The 12,340-nt window shown below is 49.6% G+C and overlaps 1 protein-coding gene across 3 annotated transcripts in view; it reads right to left on the reverse strand.

The window, feature by feature from the left end:
* LOC145537807 (polyprenol dehydrogenase-like) overlaps nt 1-12,340 on the reverse strand; it is a 267,209-nt gene that overhangs the window by 123,493 nt on the left and 131,376 nt on the right. The window lies entirely within an intron of this gene.

Here is a 12,340-nt window from a genome sequence, read left to right on the forward strand (position 1 = left end):
AACACACGCTGAGCTTTTGGGCTGAGGGTTGGTGCCTGGGCGTGATCACTAGATTAGAAGATGTGATATGTGTGTGTGTGTTTGTGTGTGTACAAACATATACAATGGCACACTACTCAGCCATCAAAAAGGATGAAATAATGCTATCTGCAGCAACGTGGATGCACCTAGAGAATATTACGCTTAGTAACGTAAGTCAGAGAAAAGTAAATACGGGATGACATTACTTAAACGCGGGATCTAACAGAGATGATACAAATGGACTGATTTATAAAACACACACAGACTCACAGACACAGAAAACAAATTTATGGTCACCAAAGGGCAAATGGGTGGGGGAGGGCTAACTTTGGAGCTTGGAATTAACATACGCACACTACTATATATCAAACAGATAAACAAGGACCTACTGACTCCAGGTGACCCCATGGACTGTAGCCCACCAGGCTCCTCTGTCCATGGGATTCTCCAGGCAAGAATACTGGAGTGGGTTGTCATTCCCTTATCCAGGGGACCTTCCCGACCCAGGCATCGAACCTGCATCTCCTATATTAGAAGGCAGATTCTTAATCACTGAGCCACCTAGGAATCAAGAGAACTCCCTTATCTTATTGTCAAGATAGCGGTCATTCCAGAGCTTGTCACTTAAACTTTGGAAAATCCACTCAACTCGCCCTGCCCTGGTCCTTCTCGTATGCCTCTAAGAGTCTGTCTTTTGAAGCATCACCAGAAACAGATCCAGGCCAGGAGACAACCCCACGGTCACATCTTCTAGATGGAGATAGGCTCAGAACATCTTCTGGGTAGTCATAGTGACAAATATCCTGTTGTTCTTGGTCAGATGGACTGACGTGGAGCGCTGCACCTCCGTGGCAAAAACATGGTTAAATCAGCTCCTGGAGTGAGCCCGCTTCCCAAGTCAGTCATTCTCTGGGCTGAGATCCCAGGGGTCTGTGGCCAGAAACCCCACTTTGACTCTCCCCTGGAGTGAGTCACCTCCACGAGAAAGACCCTCTTTAATGTAGCCCCAGGGCTCCACTGTCTTGAGATGCATCCAGCCTTTAGAGGCTGCTTCCTTTGAGTCATCCAGCAGGCATTGCCTGGGGAGGGGGGACCACTTCCCCTACACCTTGAAAATCCTCTTATCTGGGCAACAGTCCTTGTGATCAGTGCGTCCAACGGAACATGAGGACGGCTGTTTTAGGAGATGGGGCCTGTGGGGTGCTGGACATGAACTCGGGATGCACACTCTGCCAGAAACTCAGGTACCGTCAGGAGGGACGAGATGCCGTGGGATTCTGTCTGTTGATGAAGGTGTTTCTGTACGACAGTGACTCCCAAGCACAAGCATACTGTACCCTCATGCATACACACTCACATACACCCAGGCACAGACACTCACAGGCACACACGCACACCCATGCACACACCGATATTCACAGGCCCACACACTCACATGCACACCCCCCCGCATGCACACAAATACATGTATATGGACACACAAATATTCACACACACACACTCCCAGGCACACACATGCATTTACACACACACATATATTCACATGCACACACTCACAATGCACACATATGCATATGGACACACAAATATTCATGCACAGACAGATATGTTCAGTGGACACACACCCAAGGACACACATGTATTTACATGCACACACAGATATTCACATGCACACACACTCACAGGCACACACACCCATGCACATAAATGCATTTATGTGCACACACACCCCCACACCATCACATGGATACACATAACCCAGGCACACAAATATTCATATGCACATTCACATGCACACACTCACATGTACACAAATGTATTTGTATGGACACACAAATGTTCACACAGACACACAAATATCCATATGCACACATACACTCACATGCATGCATATCCATGCACACAAATGCATTTATATGCAGACACACACCCAGGCACACACAGTCACATGGATACACATACCCTCAGGCACACATATGCATTTACACAGATGCACACACACTCACATGCACACATACCCGTGTACACAAATGCACTTATATGCATGCAAACACATCCAGGCACACACATTCACGAGGATACACATACATACAGCCAGGCAGACACACGAATTTATATGGATACACAAACATTCACATGCACACACACATTCACATACACACCTTCACATACACACATATACCCCCAGGCACACACATGCAGTTAGATTCACAAATACAAATATTCACATGTACACAGATATATATTCACTGCACACACATATTCCCCCAGGCACACACGTGCATTTGCACACACATGCAACTATTCATAGGCACACACACAACCAGTGCACACACACAAGCATTTACACACAGACACACACATTCACACACATATATGCCCTCATGCACACACATTCACACACACACATGCATACCCTCGCATGCACACACACAACATTCACCCAAGGTGGTCTTGACCATCCGGAGAGTTCTCTGACATAGAAAAGGGAGAAAATTTTTAAAAAGGAGCCATTCTCGGTGCTCACACATCTCGTGGAGGATTAATCGCATCCACTTATCCCACTTAACCACGTGATAGATGCCAGGCTAAAAACAGCCGCCCTCGATCACCTACAGAACATTTCCAGGCCTCGGGTGGATGACGGAGAGGAAGGGAATGAGGTTTCATTTGTCATGTTTTAATTCCCAAATGTTTTGACAGCTCATGAAATGGATGCTTTTATGCATCTCCTCTTCCCCGCGTCTGATGCCACGGTCCTCACTCTCAGCCGTGAGGATCATGACACATCACGCCTGCCTGAAAGGGAGGAGGTCTGAGACGCTGACAGTCACAGGTGTGACCATAAAGAAGGCGGAATGCTGACAAATCAGTACCTTTAAATTGTAGTGCTGGAGCTGGAGAAGACTCTTGAGAGTCCCTTGGATGGCAAGGCGATCCAACCAGTCCATCCTAAAGGAAATCAACCCTGACTATTCATTGGAAGGACTGATGCTGAAGCTGAAACTCCAACGCTTTGGCCATCTGACGGGAAGAACTGACTCACTGGAAAAGACCTTGATGCTGGGAAAGATTGAAGGCTGGAGAAGGGGACGACAGAGGATGAGACGGTTGGATGGCATCGCTGACTTGATGGACATGACTTTGAGTAAGCTGCAGGAGTTGGTGATGGACAGGGAAGCCTGGCGTGCTGCAATTCATGGCGTCACAAAGAGTCGGACACGACTGAGCGACTTTCACTTTCACTTCATCACGACAAGGTTGTAATGCACAAAGGGGGTGAGGAGGTCCCAGGACCTTGGTTCAAATTTCTCCATCAGCTGCTGTGACCTAGGAGACCCCATCTGAGCCACCCTGTCTCCATCAGCCTCAGCTTCCTCACCTAGAAGTCGAGAATGTCACCGGTAGCTTTTCCAAACTGTTATGGAGACAAATGAATAAAGACACTTGCTTTGTTGCTGTTGTTCAGCCGCTAAATTGTGTCTGACTGTGCGACCCCATGGACTGCAGCACGCCAGTCCTCCCTGTCCATCACCAGCTCCCAGAGTTTACTTAAACTCATGTCCATGTAGTCAGTGATGCCATCCAACCATCTCATCCTCTGTCGCCCCCTTCTCCTCCAGCCTTCAGTCTTTCTCAGCATCAGTGTCTTTCCAAGTGAATCAGCTCTTCGCATCAGGTGGCCAAAGTATTGGAGTTTCAGCTTCAGCATCAGTCCTTTCAGTGAATATTCAGGACCGATTTCCTTTGTTTATTCATTGCCAACAATAAATATCACCATGCCGAGGGTGACATGACGCTACTGGCCAGCCGCTGTGCCAAACGCCGATACCCACGTTTTGCAGGCCAGGATTCAAGGCTCAGAGAGGTCTAGTCATCTGTCCACGACACACAGCCAGTGGCTGGAGAAGCTGAGATTCCAAATGAAGCACGTCCTGGCGTGCTACAGTCCATTGGGTCTCAGAGAACTGGACGTGACAGAGCAACTGAATGACAACAACAATATTTTTGTGGCCCCAAAGACCAAGAAAGATAGCTTAGATAAGAGCTCCCGGCAGCTGGAGCTGACGACAGGAAGGAGCATCGGGCCGACAGCTGGGTACAGGCGCGTGAAATAAAGAAACCAAAATAAAAAAGCAAAGAGAGCAAGGGTGGGATTGAAACTGTGCTCCACAGAGCTGGGAGCTGTGTGCTGCAGAGAAAGATGCATGTGTTATAATTACATAATTACACAGCCCTCTGCAGGGCTGAAAGCGCTTTCCCACATATGATGTCAGCGCCGCTCCCAACAATCTTAGGAGATGCCATTACCCAGAATGAAGAAGTTACACAGATGAGGGGCAGAGCGGTGGGAGGGCAAAGGAGCAGAGAGGGCGCAGAGGATGGCCAGGTCTTGGCTCTTCCGGAGACCCCAGCCCTCCCCACCTTCCCGCTCAGTCACGATGGGCAGGTCCCCCGAGCTCACGGCCTGACAAGCCCCTTGCTTCTCCGCTGGAATCCCTGAAAGCTGCACCTTCTGTGTGATCCTCGGAGCTGCGGACACACGCTCTCAGCAGCCCAGCTGGCACTGGAGGCGGAGACCCCACGACACACCTCAGGGTCAAACCATCTTTCCTTCTCACCTGCCTGGTACCCCGGCTCCCAGACAGGCACCAAGACACGGCCTGGTGTTCCTGCAGCAGAAACCCCAAGTGACCCCTGAGACTTCCTTGTTTCACTTTCCAAGGTCAAAGAGTCAAGGCATCGTGATGTGGTTTCTGGAATGCTCTCTTTTTTTCTTTTTCATGCTTATCTATTTGGTCTTCCCTGGTGGCTCAGTGGTAAAGAATCACCTGCCAATGCAGGAGACGTGGGTTTGACCCCTGGGTCAGGAAGATCCCCTAAAGAAGGAAATGGCAACCCACTCCAGTATTCCTGCCTGGAGAATCCCTTGAACAGAGGAGCCTTGCAGGCTATAGTCCACGGGGTTGCAGAGAGTTGGAAGTGACTGAGTAACTGGGTGTGTGCATGCCTGTGTGCGTGCACACACATACACACACATTTATTTATTTATCTGTGCCAGGTGTTAGTTGTCACATGGGGCATCTTTAGTTGTGGCAGATGAATTAGGCTGTGGTATGTAAAATCTCATTCCCTGATCAGGGATTGAACCCAGGCCCCCTGCATTGGGAGCGTGGAATCTTAGCCACTGGACCACCAGTGAAGTCCTTGAGTCGTCTTCAAAACAATCTCTTTCTGCCCCTCTCCACCCCTGCAATGGCCTCTAACCATAACCTGGGTTCACCCCCCATGGATCATGCCCTCTGGTCCATGGGATGTTCCATAGGCTGTGGCCCATGGGATGCTCTGTAGACTGTGGCCCATGGGAGGCTCTGCAGACTGTGGTCCATGGGACGCTCTGTAGACTGTGGTCCATGGGACGCTCTGTAGGCTGTGGTCCATGGGACGCTCTGTAGACTGTGGTCCATGGGACGCTCTGTAGGCTGTGGTCCATGGGACGCTCTGTGGGCTGTGGTCCATGGGATGCTCTGTAGAGTGTGGTCCATGTGATGCTCCATGGGCTGTGGTCCATGGGATGCTCTGTAGACTGTGGCCCATGGGAGGCTCTGTAGACTGTGGTCCATGGGAGGCTCTATAGGCTGTGGTCCATGGGAGGCTCTGTAGGCTGTGGTCCATAGGACGCTCTGTAGGCTGTGGCCCATGGGACACTCTGTAGACTGTGGTCCATGGGATGCTCTATAGGCTGTGGCCCATGGGATGCTCTGTAGACTGTGGTCCATGGGATGCTCTGTAGAGTGTGGTCCATGTGATGCTCCATGGGCTGTGGTCCATGGGATGCTCTGTAGACTGTGGTCCATGGGATGCTCTGTAGACTGTGGTCCATGGGAGGCTCTGTAGACTGTAGTCCATGGGACGCTCTGTAGGCTGTGGCCCATGGGACGCTCTGTAGACTGTGGTCCATGGGATGCTCTGTAGACTGTGGTCCATGGGCTGGTCCAGAGGCTGGAAGCATCTTATTCTACATCACTATTGACATCAAGTATCTGGCATCCCTGGATAGGGTGCAGCCCCAAAATCTAAGACTCTCACTGCAAGTGGCCAGTGACAAGGTTGGGCTCTCCCATGTCCAGACTGGAGCTGGAACCAGGTGTCCCGAGAAGACTTGAGATAGGGGGAGCTCAGGTCATTTTCAGGGGGTCTGGCGTTCAGATGGGGACCCCAGTGAGAAGGGGGCAGTGACAGTATGACCACCCCCATCTTGAGCTATTTCTGCATCACTGATGGTCCCAGCCTGGCTCAGCTCCTTGGACCTTTAGATTGTTGTTCAGTCGCTCCGTTGTGTCCGACTCTTTGTGGCCTCATGGACTGCAGCACGCCAAGCTTCCCCATCCTTCACTGTCTCCCAGAGTTTGCTGAAACTCGTGTCCATTGAGTCAATGATGCCATCCAACCATCTCATCCTCTGTCGCCCCCTTCTCTTCCCACCTTCAATCTTTCCCGGCATCGGGGTCTTTTCCAATGAGTTGGTTCTTCACACGAGGTGGCCCAAGTATTGGAGTTTCAGCTTCAGCAGCAGCCCTTCCAGTGAATATTCACGCTTGATTTCTTTGGGATAGACTGGTTGGACCTCCTTGCAGTCCAAGGGACTCTCAAGAGTCTTCTCCAGCACCACAGTTTGAAAGTATCAAATCTTCGGCGCTCAGCCTCCTTTGTGGTCCAAGCTCAACCTTCAACTCTGCTCCGAGGGCCACACTGTCTGCCTTCTGCCCTCAACACAAGAGGAGATCGTTACCATCGTATTCCTCCTCCTAGAGCTCAAGAGAAAGGCTGAGGAAGCAACCGACTCAGGAGCAGGGGAGTTCCTGGTACAATCATGGCACACGCCTCCTCCATGCCTCATTAACTGTCTTCAGAGCTCGGTGCAGAGGGCGTGCATGAGATGTCACGCAGATGCAGGCAGTGATTGATGGAATGGTCTCGATTTGCTTGTGGAAAGAACCATTTAAGGGCTTCCCTGGTGGCTCAGTGATAAAGAATCCACCTTCCAATGCAGGATATTCATGTTCAGCCCCCAGTCTGGGACGATCCCGCATGCCACAGAGTAACTAAGCCACCGCAACTATTGAACCTGTGTCCCAGAGCCTGTGCTTGGCAGTAACCATGAGAAGCCCTCAAGCACTGCAACCACAGAGTTACCCCCAATCTGTGCAGCTGCAGAAAAGCCCACACAGCAACGAAGACCCAGCGCAGCCAATAAATAAAGAAAACTACTTTTAAAAAAACCAATTAAGCGTCTCATCTTCATAAATGTATCAACCTCTCATTTTTTTGTTTCTCAAGGGACGAACTGCCATGCCCCGGTGACTGGCTCTGAACTTGGAATCAAGTCCATGGTTTTCGGTAAGGCGGATCATCGAAAAACCAAGAGAGTTCCAGAAAAACATCTATTTCTGCTTTATTGACTATTCCAAAGCCTTTGACTATGTGGATCACAATAAACTGTGGACAATTCTGAAAGAGATGGGAATACCAGACCATCTGACCTGTCTCTTGAGAAACCTGTATGCAGGTCAGGAAGCAACAGTTAGAACTGGACATAGAACAACAGACTGGTTGCAAATAGGAAAAGGAGTACGTCAAGGCTGTATATTGTCACCCTGCATATTTAACTTATATGCAGAGTACATCATGAGAAACACTGGGCTGGAAGAAACACAAGCTGGAATCAAGATTGCCGGGAGAAATATCAATAACCTCAGATATGCAGATGACACCACCCTTATGGCAGAAAGTGAAGAAGAACTAAAGAGCCTCTTGATGAAAGTGAAGAGGAGAGTGAAAAAGTTGGCTTAAAGCTCAACGTTCAGAAAACTAAGATCATGGCATGTGGTCCCATCACTTCATGGGAAATAGATGGGGAACAGTGGAAACAGTGTCAGACTTTATTTTTGGGGGCTCCAAAATCACTGCTGATGGTGATTGCAGCCATGGAATTAAAAGATGCTTACTCCTTGGAAGGAAGGTTTTGGCCAACCTTGATAGCATATTTAAAAGCAGAGACGTTACTTTGCCAACAAAGGTCCATCTAGTCAAGGCTATGGTTTTTCCAGTGGTCATGTATGGATGTGAGAGTTGGACGGTGAAGAAAGCTGAGCGCTGAAGAATTGATGCTTTTGAACTGTCGTGCTGGAGAAGACTCTTGAGAGTCCCTTGGACTTCAAGGAGATCCAACCAGTCCATCCTAAAGGAGATCAGTCCTGGGTGTTCATTGGAAGGACTGATGTTGAAGCTGAAACTCTAATACTTTGGCCACCTCATGCGAAGAGTTGACTCATTGGAAAATACCCTAATGCTGGGTAGGATTGGGGGCAAGAGGAGAAGGGGACGACAGAGGATGAGATGGTTGGATGGCAGCACTGACTCGACGGACATGGGTTTGGGTAGACTCTGGGAGTTGGTGAAGGACAGGGAAGCCTGGCGTGCTGCGGTCCACGGGGTCACAAAGAGGCGGACACGACGGAGCGAATGAAAAACAAAACCATCTGAAACTCTCAGCACTGGGCCTGTGCCCTGGAAAAAGTGTCTTGTAAAACCAAACAGAATTCCCAGGACGCGTTGACATAGGAGGCCCTTCTAGTCTTATAACGCCACTGCCTGCGATGTTACCAACAGTGAGAAATGGCGGTCTGCGGAAGACTGAATCTGCGCGGAAGACTGAATCTGCGCGGAACAGCAAAAACCTGGAAAGAGCCCACACATTCTTACCCCAGAGAAAGGATCTGAACCATGTCATACGTGGGGGTGGATGACTTCACAAGGACAGGAGTCAATAATCTACGTTGACATACATCAGCGTGGGCAGCTCTCCACGTTTAATACTACATGCAGGGTGATAAACTGTGACCTCCCTGAAGAGACATATCTAAGTGTGTGAATGCATGCGTGCTGAGTCGATTCAGTTGTGTCTGACTCTTTGCGACCCCATGGACTGTAGCCCCCCCAGGCTCCTCTGTCCATGGGATTCTCCAGGCAAGGATTCTGGAGTGGGTCGCCATGCCGTCCTCCAGGGGATCTTCCAGATTCAGGGATGAACTCCTGTCTCCTGCACTGCAGGCAGATTCTTAACCACTGAGCCACCTGTGGAAGCCCCAAAATACTGGGCATTGGTGATGAATTCAATCTCCAGCCCCCCCTCTCCCTGGAGGTCAGAGGGTTAAGACTGAAAATTCCAACCCTTTAATCGCCAGTTGGTTGCCTAGGCAACCAGACCCCATCCAAGGGCAAGTTCTAAAGGTCACACATTTACATAACAAGGGAAGCCTTTCAGGATCTCAGCACTTGGGAAATTCCAAGGGTTTTAGGAGGCCTGAGCCAGAAAAGGGGACCAAAAAAAAAAAACTAAATACATACACTTATTATAGACCACTATATTGCAAACATCAAGAAAGATGTGGGCAAAATGAAAGATGACTTACTTTCAGACAGAGAACAGCAGCATCTGAAATCTCAACGCTCCCTAAATTAAGTTAAAAATTCCCTTCCCGTTAGTTTTTGTTCAGATGAGATGATTATAGTATAGTCATATTACTATAATCATATAAGCGTACAGTCATATATACTTATAAGTATATAGTCATATAACATATTATAGGATATTAGAGTCATATAAGTATAGTATAGTATACTATAGTATAGTCAAAGCTATGCCTTTTCCAGTAGTCATGTATGGATATGAGAGTTGCGCCATAAAGAAAGCTGAGCCCCAAAGAATTGATGCTTTTGAACTGTGGTGTTGGAGAAGACTCTTGAGAGTCCCTTGGACTGCAAGGAGATCCAATCAGTCCATCCTAAAGGAGATCAGTCCTGGGTGTTCATTGGAAGGACTGATGTTGAAGCTGAAACTCCAATACTTTGGCCACCTGATGGGAAGAGCTGACTCACTTGAAAAGACCCTGATGCTGGGAAAGATTGAGGGCAAGAGGAGAAGGGGACGACAGAGGATGAGATGGCTGGATGGCATCATGGACTCAATGGACATGAGTTTGAACAAGCTCCAGGAGATGCTGAAGGACAGGGAGGCCTGGCGTGCTGCAGTCCATGGGTCGCAGAGAGTCGGACACGACTGAGCGACTGAACAACAATAAGATCCCACTTGTGAAAACCTAACCACCACCTGAACATAGAAATATGAGCAAACGATTAAACAGAAAGAGACCTCTTCATCCTACATGGGTTTTTTCTCTATTTGTAAAAATCAACTAAAAGGTGGTCTAGAAATACAATCTGGTCAGTCAAGAAGCGCTCGACTCAAAAACATAAAATGCACAATGTGAGGACTGGCAGTTAAGCTTTATTTCGGGCAAAAGGAGGACTGCAGGCCAGCAGACAGCACTTCAGATAGCGCTGAGAGACTGCTCCAAAGAGCCAGGTGGGGGGAAGGTCGGTATCCATGTGATTTTGTTGAAGCGGAAGTGCGTGCAATCAAACACGTATTATTTTGCCAAAGGTTTGGGGAGCAGTCCCCACCATGGAGGACTTTCAGTGCTTTTCTAGATATGAGGAGATGGAATAATCAGGTTCATGAAATGGGTTCCCGAAAATAACCTAACCATCTGAAGACCTGTCCTAACAGTCTTTCCCAGAGCACAGATGTCTCCTGTCTGCTGTCCACCCTGAGCCCCTTTCAAGGGGTGCTGAGGGTCACCAGCTACAGCAGCACCTGATTGCATCCTTGCAGAGGCGGATGGAAGATGCCCATGCCAAGTGGCAGTGTGTTGTTGGCAAAGGGTAATACAAGAGACAGGGGCTTCCCTGATGGCTCAGTGGTAAAGAATCCGCCTGCAATGCAAGAGACCCAGGTTTGATCCCTGGGTCGGGAAGATCCCCTGGAGAAGGACACGGCAACCCACTCCAGTCTTCTCGCCTGGAGAATCCACATGGACAGAGGAGCCTGGCGGGCTACAGCCCACGGGGTCACAAAGAGTCGGGACACAGATGAGCGACGTAGCACAGTACACACGGCTCATTCACAAGAGGAAATGAGATTTTAAATGAAACCAGAGAAGGGAACCAGGTCATACAGGAGAGGTGGGTTTTGATGTCCCAGTGACAGAGACGTGATTACTGCTGCTGTTGGCTGCTTGCTGGGGACAGCTGCCTCTGCTCGTTCAAATCTGTCACAATCTGGGTTCCGTGGGTGGTCCCAGAATTCTGGACCGAGGGGAACCCGGAGGTGGAGAACTGGTGACCATCACGGTCATTGACGGCGTCCACCCGCCCCTCCAGAGCTCCGGCCATCACGGTTGCTAATCTCTGAGATCCTGCAGAGAGGACGAAATGAATTCTCTCCACCTGCCAAGACTGTGCAGGTTGGTGATGTACCCGAGTCCCGCCGGGGCGTCAGCACCTCCCACGGAAAAGATCACGGCTAGAGGAGAGATGTAATTTCCAGCAAGAAGCCAGATGACTGTGCAGCAAACACTCAATGTGACTGGTAACAGTAACAAAAATGTGGACTTACACGAACTGCACACGGGCCAGGGACATAGTTCTACACACACGTCAGCAGATACGTGTTTTGGGAGGCTGGGGTCCACGTTTTCCAAGTGTATGTCCTCTAGCTAGGGGCTTCCCTGGTGGCTCACATGGTAAAGAATCCACCTGCCAATGCAGAAGCCCCGGATTCGATCCCGGGGTTGGGAAGATCCCCTGGAGGAGGAAATGGCTACCCACTCCAGTATTGCTGCCTGGGGAATCCCACGGAAAGAGGAGCCTTGCAGGCTACAGTCCATGGGGCCACAGAGAGTCGGACACGACTGAGTAACTATCACACACAGCACATCCTCTAGCTAAACAAACTCCTTCTCGAGAATTTATCCTAAAGAGAAAACCACACGGCGGATCCAAACAGACACCTCTCCGAAGAAGATGTAGACGGCCCTCAGGCACATGAGAAGATGCTCAACATCGCTGCTTATTAAAGAAACGCAAATCAAAACTTCAGTGAGGTGATATGTCACACTGGCCAGCCAGATATGAAGTGAAAGTCCCTCACCTGTGTCCAGCTCTTTGCGCCCCCATGAATATACAGTCCATGGGATTCTCCAGGCCAGAATACTGGAGTGGGTAGCCCTTCCCTTCTCCGGGGGATCTTCCCAACCCAAGGATCTAACCCAGGTCTCCCGCATTGCAGGTGGATTCTTTGGCAGCTGAACCACCAGGGAAGCCCAAGAATCCTGGAGTGGGTAGCCTTTCCCTTCTCCAGGGGAATCTTCCCGCCCCAGGGATTGAAGCTGGTCTTCTGCATTGCAGGCTGTTT

This window comes from Giraffa tippelskirchi, chromosome Y (assembly GCF_054371585.1).
Source record: "Giraffa tippelskirchi isolate mGirTip1 chromosome Y, T2T-mGirTip1v1.2.pri, whole genome shotgun sequence".
Taxonomy (NCBI): Eukaryota; Metazoa; Chordata; class Mammalia; order Artiodactyla; family Giraffidae; genus Giraffa; species Giraffa tippelskirchi.